Source organism: Dromaius novaehollandiae, chromosome 2 (genome assembly GCF_036370855.1).
Source record: "Dromaius novaehollandiae isolate bDroNov1 chromosome 2, bDroNov1.hap1, whole genome shotgun sequence".
Lineage (NCBI taxonomy): Eukaryota > Metazoa > Chordata > Aves > Casuariiformes > Dromaiidae > Dromaius > Dromaius novaehollandiae.
Genome location: NC_088099.1, coordinates 165,560,042 through 165,575,701, shown reverse-complemented (window position 1 = coordinate 165,575,701; position 15,660 = coordinate 165,560,042).

Below are 15,660 nucleotides of genomic sequence, written 5' to 3'. Positions count from 1 at the left end.
CTTCAGCTATATGAAAAAATACACATGGGTATATGTTTTCATGTATACTGTCTGGGCTTGGGGAGAAGTTAAGGATATGTTCCACGTTCATTTGGATCACTAAATCCCCTAAATTGCAGATGAAAATATAAAAAAGCTGTGAAAATGAACGTGCTTTCCAACAAACTCTGTTCTGTACTTGCACTCTTCTTGAAAAGCATCCAAGATGAAAAGCAGAACCAGACTGTGATGCTATACTACCCTTACTTGAGTTCCCTTCCTGGCATGTTGTGAAATTAGGGCTTGCCATCCTAATTCCCACTGTCAGTACACTCCCTCAGTTGCTTAAATGCTGATGCTTCAAAGGAAAGAAAAAGAACCCATCTCAAGCATCTAGGTCAAAATTCATCGCAGTATAAAGTCTCTCAGATGATTTAAGACCCCTATTTAAAAGTTACATGAGGTTAATTAAGGATGCTGGGCAAGTTCTCTCTACAACGCTGGGTAAATATTTTAGTCTACGCTGTACCACGGATTAGGCTCTGACTTCTCAGCCAGGTTAGCCACTTCACATTTCTCCCACCATTTTCCACCAGCCCCTGACGTGGAAACAATCTGTTACGCATCAAAGCTCTGCACTTCCATGCAACCCGCCGAAGCTCATGCCCACCGACCCACAGCACGCTCATGGTCATTACCATGCCAGATAAGCCGTTTGTAATGAAACCAGGCTTCCCAGCACAGAGCTGTTAGCAGTACTGTCTTTTGCCAAAACTATCTCAGAGGAACAGGAGCAAAAGTGCAGGCTAAGTGCATAGCTTATTTCAGTTTCTTTATCCCAATGAGCTAAAATTTCACACCTCTCTTTCTTTTGCAGCGAACAATATTTTGCCTTTTACAGCAATGCCTTAACATCTTTCTCAGCGCAGCTGTTCATTTGTGGCCATTATAAAACCTCTGTGATTTTTTGCTTAGATTTTTAAGTCCCTAAATGGGATCCCAGTCGAAGCTCTCTCTTTCTGCTGTAAGACTTCTCTTGTAATAGTCTGAATTGTGTATCATTCACTCCCGACAAGGCCCAGCTGGGACTGGCCAATTCTCTTTATTTGGTAATGTCTATTGTCTTATTCAGAGCTCAGACCAGAGATGGTCCCTCTTCATTTTCCCTCAGCTCCAAACCAGGAACTGGTCCCTTGTCAAGGACTCAGTCTCCAAAAAAATGGCAAGAGGCTAAAGCAGTCACCAGCCAGCCTATTTTTCAGTGACTTTTTACACTGTCTGCTTAGTCCATGTTATTTACACATCCCCTTTTTCCTCAGGGTACAGCAGTTCTTACATTTCTGTCCTCCTATTTAAAGTCAGCCACTTCTGCTCATATTAATGGGCATGCTGTTGAAAATCAGTACCAAAAACTCAGCTGTCATCAGAAACAACTTTCCAAGTGGCACAGTTTTGGTGGACACCTGCCACTGGCCAGTTCCCACTGCTGCCAAAGCCTCCCTCAGTTCTCCTCCACATTTCCAAAGACTGGGGCTATGTCTCTGGCCCTTACCTGCTCCATCCATCTGTTCAGGGTATCTTCTTGCCTTTCAGTGATCACTGCTGGGGACTGCAATAGTCCTATTCCTACCCTCCTCTGCCCTTTCTCTGATGAGAACAGCACAACCAAAGCCCCACATGAAATAGCAGGAAAGTCTCCACAGGTGACCTGAATAAGTCCATATACCATTAAATATATGCAGAGACCCCTGAGCAGGGAGGCACTGCTCCCGGCAGGCAGGCCCTGGCTTTGTTCCTTTCGACACAATTTAATCTCTCTTGGTGTTTCTCTGCATGCCCATTTCTGCTAACCCAGCTGCAAGGTTTGTACCTTCTAGCCTTCTGCTTGTAGTCCCTGCCATGAAACCAGAGAAAGCTCTGCAGGTCGGCTTTCATAGGACAGGCTTTTATGTGGGGTGTTTAAAGATTTAAATGGCAAACTCCCAGTGATTTCAAATGAAATCAAGCACTTAACAGCCTTTGAGGATCTGGGTTGTTAGCCGAAGACTGAAATAGTAATAGGGATAGATGGGCATTGCATATCTTACTATCACGGCCAAGTCTGCGGTAGACAGAATACAGCATTCCCTAAAGAGCTTAACAGTAATAAAGAGCTCTGTAAAAAGCCCCGACCTTTCAAGGGAATTACAGCATTCATTCCTCTTTGATGTGCTGTGCTTCTCTTGTGTATCTAAAATCCTATAAAAAGAATTAGAAATATCCTCTTCTACCAGCTGCCCGGGGGCTAACAAAAAAGACCATGCAAAATCTCACATGTATTACTTGGGATCTCAGCCATTCCTGTGACAAGAGATGTCTAGTAACCATGAGCTCGGCTGCCAGAGTTGCAAGACACTGACACGTATAATCTTTTGGCTACCCGATGCGTGCCAGTGGATGGGAGTCCAGAAAGAAGGTTTAGCCTCTGTCTCTTGGTGCTGTGCGTCTCACCTGCATCACCTCCAAAACAGCCCGTGCTTCAAAGCAGCTCTGTCTTTCCAAGGCATTTCCCGTTAGAGTGCACATTTCAGCCCAGGAACCTGGTGCAAGGCAGAGGTGCAGGATACCCAGCCCTCAGCTACACTGCAAACATAACCATGCCCAGCAAAACCGAAAATCTTCAGTTTTGTGCTGGAACAGGGCCCCCTGATTCCACACATGGGGTGATCTGCCAGACTGGCTTCCTCTTGGGCTCTAAGCAAACTCCGCTCTCCCCTCCACAACTGCACTTTAGCCTTGTTAACCACAGAGCTTCAGGAAGCGCTGAGTGGCTTTTTAACAGCAATGCTCAAAGATGATTTCTTCCTTGCTGTTCGTCCTCTTGGTTCTGCTGCCCCTCAGACATGCGCACATGAGTCTCATTATTCAACCTAATCAGCATTAACAAGTACCATTAGCAGGTGTGGCCTTGATTTGCAGAAAGGCAGGGCAAGGTGGAATTGCCTGTGTTACGGCTACCGGCACAGGCCACGCGTGCTACCACCAAAGAAATACTGGCCTGCCTCCCTGCCTGTTCTGCACCTGGCAGCTGCCTCCCCCCAGTTGTAAGGGCAGGAGTGGGTCCGGGGAAGGATTTGGGAGGATGGGGCAGTGCTGCAGTAGGTCCGATCCCCACGGCTGCCCCCAGGGCAGGAGAAGATGAGGAAGATGTTGTAAAGGGACCAAAGTCCCATACAGAGCAGAAAGAGAGGAAGGAAAGGAGGGGAAGCCAACGGGTTAAAGAAGTGAAGCTCAATGGAGGGGAGGGCTGGTGAGGACAAGGACGATGAGGCTAATACAGGGGAAAGCAGCCAGGGAACACAGGGAGCTAATATCTAGCAAAGGATGACACAGGAATACTAGGGAGGACTTGGCTTGCTTTTCCCCATCTGGGCATTGTTAGTCCCAAAACAGGAGCTCTCGGGAGGATTACAGTGCTTGGATCACAGCTGGAAGACTCCCATTTTAGGAAGAAAAAACAGAGCATTGTATCCCCTTCCCAAGGTGGGGCCCAGAAAAGGGACAAAAGCAATATCCCCACAGCTCTGTGAGCTGTTGTGGTCTTGGAGTAGAGGATGGGAAGGTCTCCTGTGTGCTGGAAAGGAAGGAGAGGGCCTTCGTCCTCTCAGCTCTCGGGAAGGCTGTGCCAAGGGGGTGCAGGTGGGGGCCTGGTGTTGTGTGCACACTCGTGGGTTTGTATTAGCATCCATTTTGTATGTTGGCTAAGTAATGAGCAGGATCATCACAGGAAGTGATGAGTGGTTTTTATGCTAGATGGTGCCACCTGAAATGTCACAGCACAGCGCATGTCCCATGCCCTGCAAAGGCATCCCAGGGAAAGGCAGACTGGGAGACTGCAGCATGAACCCAACCATGGGAAATGATCAGAGTTACATCACTGTAGTACCTCAGTGCTTGGAGGAGGATTCTGTTTGGCGACTGGGATCGGATGTGGTTGCAGGGGGGAACATCCCCTGCAATATTCACCCATCTCCCATCTCTCTGATCCCTTCTTTCCTCCATGCAATTTCCTCTCCACATGTCCCCAGTCCTCTCCGTCCCCATTCCCTCCTTCCCTTTGCTGTAAGACCCTGTCCCTGTACATCCCTAGGTCTCCAGCCCTCTTCTGAAGAGAAGTCCCCAGTCCTGCAGTGCTGTTTTCTGTCCACCGCAGGGTGTGCGGGACAGTAGCCATAGGTCAGCTGCTCTCTCAGTTGTGCAGACTGCTGTCTTCCTCTGCTGACTGCTGGCTGTCCACATAACCATCTACACAAGTCCCAAACCAAGCTGAGAACCAGGGGTTAGACCCACTGAGTCCTTATGGCACACAACGCCACAGGCAAAGAACTGGCTTTGCAGGACACACACAACCTGCAGGCTGGAGCTGCTCAGGCCTGGCTCACTTCCTCCTGTGCACCCAGCAGACACCGTAAAAATGACCAAAACTTCCCTGGCAGGGACATGAGATTCCCTAAATCGTTTTATAATCTGCCAGCGCTGGCAGGATATCAAGGTCCTTAATTCATGAAACTATCCTTCTTCAGGATATGTGCTTGACTGTAGCATCCCAGCTTAGATTAATGGTTTGATTTTTATCACAAGAGTGATGTCACTTTTCCTTCAGGGCCGCATGTAGAGCCCACAGCCCAACACGGGTCTGAGGTCCTCCTCTCCACCTGCCCATGCTTCCAAGAGAGAGTCCCTCAGATGAAACAAAGCTGAGGTTACATGTAGGAGAAAATCCTTGTTCACCTTACTGCTATCTCAAGAAAAACTCAGAGGCTACCCAGAAGGTAGGTAGCCCTCTCCCAGCTCCATTCCCCTTTTTGCATTTGCTGTAATAAACCCAAATAGTTATACTGGGAAGGGCAGAGTGCTGTCCATCACCTGTCAACACCAGGCCACAGAAATGCAATGATAAATATTTGCCATTGATGTTTAGATTAAGTTCCATTAATACTGAGAAATTAAACAACTGGCAGCCTTTGCTGCTCTGTTTTCTTCGCTGTCTTGACAATATAAGGCCATATTGGCAACGGCCCTGCAAAAAAAAACGGAACATATTTAAGACCTCAAGGAGAGATGAAACAAAGGGATAATATGGAGAAGCATTTTCCACATCATTCTTGGTGCTGCGTCCCTTTGACTCAGTTTGAGCTGGACAAAGAAATCCCTCTACCTGCCTCCTTCCAGGCCCTTCACCCCTCAGTCCAGTTCTCTCAGGTAACACATCTGACTTGCAGCTGCTGTAAGAGGGCTGAATGGGACGTGAAAAGCTGGTTTTCCTAGAGCTCTCTGCTCTTGACTACAAGCTAAGACTGAGTGGATGTCCCACAGTGTGCAGGCCTCTTGTAAGGAAGCAAAGGGGTCAGTTCAGGAGAGCTTTCTGGACAGCTGATCTAAAGCAGTTCGTTGAAAGTGGGCAGAGGTCAGAACAGGCTGCAGTGCCATGCCTCGGTGGGCAAATGCAATCCAGAGTTTGATTCTCTTATCGGCCATGGAGGGACATATATTGGAGTGCTGGCTGACTCAGAGAGCCATGTAGAGATGTGCAATGCTCCAAGAATGTCTAGATTTGCCAGAATAGGCCTTATTTTGTCAAAAAGTCAATCAACAGCTCCAATCAAAACACTTCTCTCTCTCCAGCCATGTCACCTTCACTCTTTTCAGTAGGAACAACCAAACAGAAGCATCAGCCTGAGTTTCCAGCCCCAGATTAGGTATAGCTGAGGGCTGGCTATTCTGCACCTCTGCCTCACTCCAGGTTCCTCGGTCCTGAAGGCCTTTCCCCTCTCCCTTGTCACAGACCCCTAAGCCCCTCTGTGTCCCCTTAGCGGACACGCATGGGACATTCTTGACATTACCTTAAAGCAACCCAACAAAATTTCCTCTGCAAGGTTCACCCACTCGGCATCAAAATGACACCCCCAGATTATATTCAGAGCAGCCTTACTTCCACCTCCTCCAAAAGCAGGTATCTAAAATAGGCTTAGAAATGCCTGTTTGTCTCTACAAAGGGAGCTAAAGGGAGAGATTCCTGCAGGTGGGTGAAAGGGACTTTGCACAGGCAAAGACCATATCAGAGTAGAGAACGGTACCAGTGCCCTGGGCCTGAACCCAGCTGTTAGCTCATCCTTCCTTTGATCCCACAGACACAGCATCTCTCCAACAAGAGAAGGACCCCTATAAATTAATTTGTGAAGCTCATTAGACAGGCACCTAAACCAAAGCAGTGTATCCAGTCCCTTGAAGTTTTTGAAGCTCAGAGACCTACCCTGAATCCAGGCTTCTCAGGGCAGGCCTCTCTTGATTGATATTATTTAGAGTTAGAAATGCCATCCTGCCAGCATGGCTCGGAAAATACTGCAGTGCACAAGACGCCAATTCAAACGGATTTCTCTTCACAGCTGCCCATTTGCAGCGCATGTGGTGGGAATCTGTTGATAGGTTCTTGACAGAAGTTATGGCTTATTTATCTGGTAGCTTTACTTTGTGCCTCCTAGCCAACCCGGAAACCCTTCCTCTTCTAACCTCTTGGCCTGCTATTATATACAGACTAGTCTACATGATAATTTTGGTAACCATGCTTCATCTTCTGACAAACACTGCCTAAAGCAAACAAATTGGAATTGTCATAATTAAAGCAAACTATTGGATGGTTTATCTATACAATCCTAACAGTTCTGCTACTGCTTATGCTTTACCTGGCCTGCAGACGTTTCAGCAAGCCGTTGTAGTATATTAACCCATAAAACATCAAAGCCAGGCACAAAGGCCCTGCTGCATCCCAAGGCTGGTGGGACTTGGAAGCCTGCAGAACTTCTTTCTGATGTTACTGCATGCGTAACAAAGACAAAATAACCTCACCCAGTCATCCCAGCATCAGTCTGTTTAAACTGGAGCCCCTTTTTCAGAAAAGCCTCCAGTTTTGTCTAGAAAAGTCACTCCAGTGTCTCTTTGAGGTTTAGAAAAGATAAAGTGCTTTCTTTGCCTTTGCAGTGTCATGTTCCCAGCCACAGATATTTGCTCTGTCTTTGTCTAACAGATTACTACACACCCCAATGCCAGATTTTTTTCTCCCAGCAAGGTATTTGTAAACCACACTCAACCCCTGCACTCTGAAAAATTAAATGACTCTGTCTCTTCCTGTGAGGCAGGTTTCCACACTCAGGCTTTCTAGTGGCTATTTTCTGAGCCCTCTTCAGCCGTTTCAGCTCCCTTTTCCAGGCAGGGACATCAGAGAAAGGCACTGCCCTCTTTCAAGCAGGATTCAGAGGCAATACTGCTTCCCTTCTCCAGTTTTCACCATTAATGTCCCCAGCATTCACCTCCCTGCTCAACGCACCAGCAGCCCTCAGCCAGCTCTGGGCAGATTATCACCCCTATCCCTCCTTTCCACGTAGCTCTAAGGCTACACACCAAGGCCTTCTCCCATCCTGCATGGGATACTTTGCTGTATAAAAAGCATGTTTATGCCCTGCCATTTTCACCCTTATCTGCTGGAGATGGAAGCTGGTCCATACCTATCTACACTGAAGGAGCAGAGAGGATGTTCTTCCATCAGTCGATTTAATTGAGGTTAAACCCCTTCTCTACACTGGGGGAGACAGGGAGGTGATGCAGATGGATGGAGGGACACAACTGGCCCTCAAGGGGGTCCTTGTGGGAGTGTGGTGCCTCTCTACCCACCGCCAAGAGCTCCATGCCTGCCAGCACCAGCGTGTATCCCTGACATCCACAGCTCCCTTTCAGCCCCTGCGCTGTCTGGCCGGTCCTGCTTTGCAAGGCCTACATGCTCTGCAGCACATGTCAGCCATGCATGTAGCTCTTCTGAGCCCACGAGGACCGCGGGGGGCTGTTCATTGCATACCATCCCTCCAGCTGCTGTGGTGAAATCCAGCAGCAGCTGCTGCCAGGACAGAGGATGGGGACATGCCATTTGCAACTCTGTGTTCGCAATCAATAGAGCAGCTGTTTGTCCTGCAAGCTCCTGAGGGCAAGAAAAATCAATTGGTTCTGCCAAAGAGTATCCTGGAGGGCCATTTGTCAGCAACGCTGAACCGCGAGGGAGCAGGAGGAGAGCCTGAAGGGTCAGTGGGGCAGGACACCTGCACAGAGGTGTAGGTGCACAGGGGCACGTGGGTGGCAACGCAGAGCATGTTTGCTGTTACAATCACGCGCTGGAAAAACAGGGCATGGAGCCCAGCAGAGACAGCTCTGGGCAGGGAACTCGTCTCATCTGTGTCAGGGAGCAGGAGCCTGTGGGCTGTTAAACACAGCAGCCTCATGAGGCAAATTCCTGCTACATGATACAAATCAAACATCACTCATGCCCTGATCCAGCACCCACTGACAGCTGGGGAAGATTTCAGGGGAGGATTTTGGGTCTGTTCTGGGCTATTCCTGGAAGTCCTCCCTGCCTCCAGCTTCAGTGATGGCACCCTCGCAAGAGAAAGCCCTCCTGGGTCCCCTGTCCTGGGCCTCAACAAGCCCAACACCAGCTGAACATCCAAGGCCACAGACCCTCAGAAGCAGTGAAAACAAATGCACCATAAACCCAAAAGGAACAGCGTGCTCACGTGTGTGTTCAAGCGTGGAAAGAAATGCCTTAGCATGGCTGAGGAAAGGACTGGGAGAACCATGCTGTGAGGGTGCAAACTCCAGAGACAGGGAGACTAGGAGACCACAGGTGTGGAAGGGAGGTGTGCGGTGAAAGCCAGAGAGAAACTGAGGCACAGCCTCAACATGCAGTCCCTAGGGCAGGATGTCATGTGTTTATCCGCACTGCATCGGAGGGTCACCCAAAGGCTACTGCAAGCCAGAGCTGAAGTACAGTGTCGACTAGTGTGGGACACCATCACGTGCTGTGGCAGTTGCATGGAGGCTGCATGAGAGTACCCATGAGGATGGAAAGCAGCCAGAGCCAGGAGCTAGCTGAAGGGAGGTGGAAATGCAGGGTGTTCCTCTGGGACATGAAAGAAGTAGAAATGCCCAGGCACACGGGGTCCCTCAGGGCACCTTCCAACCACAGGGCGACCCACCATTGCCACCGCCATGTCCAGGATGACTTGTCTTTATTGGGGACACTGAAGTTGGAAATACACTCTCACAGTGAGCTTCCATGCTGCCCAGCAAGGCACCAGCTAAATGAGGCAACAGCCTCTCTGTTTTGCTTCTCATCCAGGTCTTTTCAATACAGCCCTAAGGGTCCCAGTGCTGATTTCTGTCAGGAAGGCCACTCACCTCTCCAGATGGGCCAGTGTATGTTGAGGACACCAGCAACAGGGACCAGTCCCAGTCACAGTTGTCTCTCACTCATTTATTTCAACAATTTCCTTGCAACTTCACTGCTCACATTGGCTCTGCTCAGTTATGCACCCTAGGGAATCCAAAAGGGCAGAGAAACCAATCTGGAGTAGGGAGCACAGTTTTTAAACAGTGTAAAATTTGTTTGAACAGTCTATAGAAAAGCCAAAAACAAAGTGGCCGAGCCACTGGGTTTGAAGGCCACCCCGGAAGAGTAGAGCAGTAACTGTGCAACAAGGGGTATAATGTCACGAAGGAGGAAGAGACCACAGTGGAGAGCCCACCTCAGGCACTGTTAGGTGGATGGGGAACGGGGTGATGTGCCAGGAAGAGGGGATGGCATGCCGGCTATCTCCAGGTTTACGAAGGTGTAACTGAGCCCAGATCCTGTCCTTCCTCCACACTTTTCACAGTGCAATGGAAAAGCTGAAACCCCGTCTTCTGCCTCAATTCAGTCACCTCCCAGTAGTGCCGAGGGGTGGGAAAACAGCTTGAAATCTCTCTTCACACAGCCAGGTTTTGCTTCCAACCTCACTCCGTCTGCAAGAAGCAAGGGACGAGGCTGGGAAGAGGGAACACAACCAGAATCAGTGTCTATAAAGCAGCTGAAGGTTTCTGGGCTTGTTCTGCCCATGCTTGGCTTGCAGCAGGGCAGAAAAAAAGCTCACTTCTGCCTGCAGTCTCCTGCTACGGCTGGAGAAATGCTCAGGTACTGTGAGAAGGGAGCCAACACATCAGTCTCAAGACAACTGCACAGAAAAAGCAAGGGAAGTCCAGTCTCTTTTCTGGTTTTGTGCAGGATCAGGCCCAGATCTGGAGAAGAAACCAAGCCCTGTCACACAGACCTGAAAGAGATTTGTACATCTAGCCAGGAAAATGAAGGAAGACTCCTAGCATGTAGCTGGATCGCCCACCCTGCCTGAGGTCAACAAGCACGGGGCCACCCCCAGTGAAGACGCGTCCACTGGCATCCAGCAGCATGCCTTGGGGCTGCACAAACGCTTGTGCATGTGTTAAAACCACAGTCCATTTTGACCGGCACCATCTCCTCCCTCCATACTCTGCATGGGGGGTCTGCGGCATTTCCACCCCGGCCACAATCAGCAAAAAACCTTCACGGCTTAAATATGCTTTAAAAGCTCTCCAGGGAAGCCTCTTTGCCCAGCTAGTGGTGCATAAAATCACAGGAACAGCCTGCCTGAGGCCTTTCCAGCAACCAGAGAGAAGATAAAGCTGCTGCGAAGCAGGAGAAAATATCCTATTGGCTCTTTTTACACTTGGGCCTTTTCCTAGGAAATGGTTCATCCCTTTTGCCTGCAGCACGAACAGAGGACGCACTGCACCAAGCAGGATCTGGCCCTTGGCATTACAACAGAACACACCGCCCATGTGCCTTGGACCTCCTGTCTTTGCAGGCTTTCACAGCTCTTCCCATCTGGGACTTACATAGTTAATTTTTCCTCAACAATTCGTCAGTCCTGATCCCTCTCTTCTCCAAAGGTCAGTCCTGCCAGCAGAGCTATGGAAGCCAGGAATCAGCTTCAAATAAATACATATAAAAATACATTTATCTGTCCAGCCAATGTGGGGATGGGCAAGGGGCCATGGCAGGCACACAGTGTGATGCAGGGGTTGAGCTGGACAAGCAGGTCATGGCTAAGTGCTTGATCTTATCGCTGAGCTTCTTCATTCCCAGTCCTCCCAGCCTTTCTGATTTCCTGTGTGCTTTGCCCTGCCTTTCCACCCGTGTTGCAGCCATTCTCCCATCTCCTCTCTTCCAGCCCTAGTCTCACAAGTGAACAGCCTGGATATTGCATTCAAGGCCAGACCCTGATACCTTTCCTATCACTAAATGGCACCTCCATTCACTAAGGTGGCACTGAAGCTGCTTAGGGATTACAGGGATATCAGGGCTTATCAGGCTCTGGGTCTAAACTGTGTAAAATGTGATCAAACCGGAGCAGCTCCCCTGTACACTGGCTTTTGGTCAGACCTGTGGCAGGGCTGGAGTCGACCTTCCCACCCGTACTCACATCACACCAGCACACCCAGCAGTGAACTGGAATGCACCTGGGAGACCAGCCCTCCACACGCGGAGATGGGATCCAAAGGGGGACTACTCTGGCAACCCCAAGGCCGCTCTGTACCAACGAGTTCAGCATCACGCCGCCTGCCATCAGCCCTGTATGGAGCAAGTGGCTGAGAATCCCTGGCCTTGGCCTCTTTCCTGCAGCAGCATCCAACATGCCAGCAGCCACAGGGGGACCATCACGGGACCTGTCCCCCCCCAGCGTTCCCTTCCCAGGATTTCTGGAGCAGCGCAGAGCAGACCCACGCCGATTTTCCTAAGGTTAAGTAATTTTCCCAAGGCTACCTAGGACTCACTGCTTGTTCCAGGTGGCTGGTATTCTTGTTTTGCAGGAATTTTTCCATTTTCCCGCGTCTCTTCCCTTCCCACGGGAACAGGATGCCTGGACGATGAGACGCTCCGTGGTATTCTTTGCTCACATGAGCTGTAGTGGTTACATATACTGTTTAGGGAAGCTTTATAAACACAGATAGCAGGTTTTGGTTGCAGGGGGAATATTTCAATTAAACACCTGCAGGTAACAAAATGCAAAGCTTCTTAAAAAGCACAGTAAATGACCGGATTTAAACCAGGTCAAGGAATTGTAATTTGTTCCTTGGAAATTTTTTTTTAGTTCTGTAAAACAGCATAGGGTGGAGTGAGGGAGATTTGCTGCATTTCCTCAAGAGATTTCACTGACCCACCATCACTCTGCACTGCACCGCTGCTGGGCAGCGAGGATCTGCTTGCACTGTCTCTTTCTACAGCCAGATACTCTGCAGAGCAGAGAGATTTAAGCAAACAGCACTGTTTTACAGCACAGCTTTAAAGAGAAAGGCAGTGCCTCCAAGGCTCCCAGACCACGGCAATGGTTTAGGAGGTCTGAAGCAGGCGGCCAAGTAGTGACCAAACCATCCACTGCCCTCTGCTGAACAGAGTCTGAAATCCCCAACAGAGCTCCCAGGGGTCCAGCTAGTCAGAAAATTACGACTAAAATCCTATTTTGCTGGGAGAAAGGGGAAACCTGAACTACTCCTCATCTAATTTTGAGTCTCTTCTTCAGGTCCCAGGTCCTGCAGCTGCCAAGGTCCTGTATTTTGTGACTTCCAAGTCACATTCCTGCTACGGAGACTCTACAGTACACATATGGGCTTGTTTCTACAGAAGACTACAGAAGTGCTGTTTTCTGCTAACAATAAAGCACGTTTTGTATTTGTATCTCCACTAGCTTTCTTGGTTAAGAATTTTGGCTAATGTATATGAAAAGGAAAAAAGTTTCTGATGAGAATTGTCACAAGAGCACATGCAAATAGGCCTCCACCTACTGTGGAAGAGACCCAAGCCAAGGAAGAGATGGGTGTACTACATGTGAAGGGAGTCACCCACCGAAGCTGATTTCTACGGGACCTCGTGGACTCCCCATCACAAGAAATCAAGCCTGGGTGCCTTCCTGGAAGACACACCGAAGCCCAGCCACGGGCAGGAGAAGTCTCTGGCCTCTGCTCGGATGGAGGCCATGCTAGGTAAGAGGCCTTTCTCCATCTTCAGAAAATCAATTTTCCTCTTGACTAACACAGTTCGGGCTGTCCTTCCCTCAGCGGGAGAGCCCGAAGCGGCTCTGAGGGATATCTCAGGCACATCTTGGGATGCTGGACCCCACAGAAGTCCCTGGCGGGTCCATCCAGCCCTGCGATCCAGGTAATGGACGCCACGGCCCCTGCATGGTGAGTGAGGACTTCTTGCACCCCCGCGCTGAGAGCACCTGTCCCCAGATCTCCGATGCGGGATAGCGGGCTCACAGGCGAGGAGTCCCCAGTGCCCTCGCCAGGGCGGTCACCTCAGGGCCAGGCGGGATCACCCCGAGCGATCCTCACGCGACAGGCGTCACCCCCCAGGCGCCCTCACGCCTGCCTCCCGGCCGCCCTGCGCCCCACGGCCGCACCCGGGCAGCCTCCCGCCTCCCCCTTCCCTGGGCCCCGCAGAAGGAGGCCTCAGCTCGGCCCCGCAGCCGCGGCCGAGGCCGAGGGGAGCGGGCGGGGGCGGCCGGGCCCGCCGCCCCCCGTCATGGCCGCCGCGCCCGCCGCCCCGCGCCGTCACGAGATGGCGCTGCCGGAAAGGGCGAGCGCCGCCATGGCGCGGCGGCGGGCCGCGCTCCCGGGGGCGCGGTGGGGCGCCGGCCCCTGGGGAGGGGATCCCCGTCCCCTTGGCGGCAGGTGCCTCAGGTGGCAGGGCTCCGACCCGTCCCCCGGTGACAGGGGGACACCGGGAAGGAGGACCCCGTCCCTCGGTGACAGGACCCCCCTCCCTCGGTGACACAGCTCAGACCCCAACCCTCGGTGACGGGACCCCCATCCCTTCAGTGACAGGATCAGACCCCATCCCACAGTGGAAGGTCCCCATCTCCTTGGTGACAAGGCTCAGACCCCATCCCCTTGGTGGCAGGTCCCTCATCCCCTCAGGACAGGGCTCAGACCCCATACCTCAGTGGCAGGTCCACCATCCCCTCGGTGGCACGGCTTGGACCGCATCCCTTGGGGACAGGACCCCCATCCCCTTGGCAGCAGGTCCTCCAGCCTTTCAGTGACAGGGCTCAGATCCCCTCCCTCAGTGACGGGATCCCCATCCCTTGGTGACAGGGCGCAGACCCCATCCCACAGTGGCAGGTCCCCATCTTCTTGGTGACAAGGCTCAGAGCACGTCCCCTTGGTGACAGGCTCCCCATCCCCTTGGCAGCAGGTCCTCCATCCCCTCGGTGCCAGGGCTCCGACCCTGCCCCTCAATGGCAACTCCCCCATCCCCTTGGCAGCAGGTCCTCCATCCCCTCGGTGCCAGGGCTCCGACCCTGCCCCTCAATGGCAACTCCCCCATCCCTCAATGGCAGGTCCTCCATCTCTTGGTGGCAGGGCTCAGATCTTCCCTTGGTGGCGGGGCTCAGAGCCATCCCCTCAGTGGCAGATCCCCCATCCCTTCAGTGACTGGTCCCCCATCCCCTTGGTGGACGGGCTCAGATCTATCCCTTGGCAGCAGGGCCCAGATGCTGTCCCTCTGTGGGAGGACCTGCTTCCCCTCAGTGGCAGGTCCCCCATCTCCTTGGTGGCAGGCATCAGACCCCGTTTGACAGGGGGGACAACCCCTGAGACCACAGTCTTGTGCAGGGAGTAGGGCGCCGTGATAGAGGAGCCCAAAGATTGCTCCAAGCACCTCCCCTGTTTTCCTCAGTCCTAGAGGTGAGGAAAGGGATTTCTTTCATCCACCCCAGCATGTAACGTAGCTCAGGTTTGGCCCCACACATTCAGCCTCTCTGCGTATTGCGCTGCTCCCAAAGCCAGCAGCAGCCAGGCATACGACAAGGTAGCAAAACTTGTTCAGAGTTGGAAACCATCTTTGGGGGATGCTGTGCGTTCCCCCTAGATAAGCACGTGGAAGGGATATAGCCCTGTGACAAGCCCTGCTTGTCTTTGGACAGTCCTGACACCTGTGCGGGAAGGGTCCATGCTTTCTTGCCTTGGAACACTGTTGCATAGATGACCCTGGGATAGCCTTTCCCAAGCGTCACTCCATACTTGCTGTGGCCCTGGTTCAATCTAAATGACCCCTTTCCTCCTACAAATACATGAGATGTCACTGGCTGTGTCTTAACTTACCCATCAGCCTGTATTACTGTGTCCTAGACTCACTTGGCTAGAGCTGCTTTAATCCTCTAGTATGTTTATCCGTCCTAGGATAGCTGGTACAAACTCAGGTCTCCAAATGAAACACTGCCAATATCTGGCCTGGGTGCATTCCTGGGGCCAGGACTTGGAAATGCTTTCAGGCCAGTAATACTGAGGAGAGCATGTTTGGGAACTTTTCAGCTCCAGGACAAACCCATACATTTATACACTGCACTAGACTATAATAGTTTCCTATCTGAAACCGTGTTTTATTTGTCATCTTCCAGGACTGCTAGAAAAACTGAGGAAAGAATAGCTATGACTTGCCCCTTCCATTTTCAAACACAAGGTGCTCCTGGTCAGGCAATGTCTTCATCCGGAATTTCCTTTGGTTACCAAGTCACGAGGGAAGGAAAACGCCCTGATAGAAATACGTCACCACAAAACAGTCCTGTGACTCACTTACTTTGGAGTGTAGCTCCAGACTGGACCACCTGGGACATCTTACCTGTTTCCTGCAAGTACTAGCAGTATGTCTGAAAGAGCCTCCAAGAAAGTCTATTCAGAGCCCTGCTCCACCACCCCCCCTCCATGTGCATCACAAATCATGAAAAAAAGCATCCAAGCAGACCACGG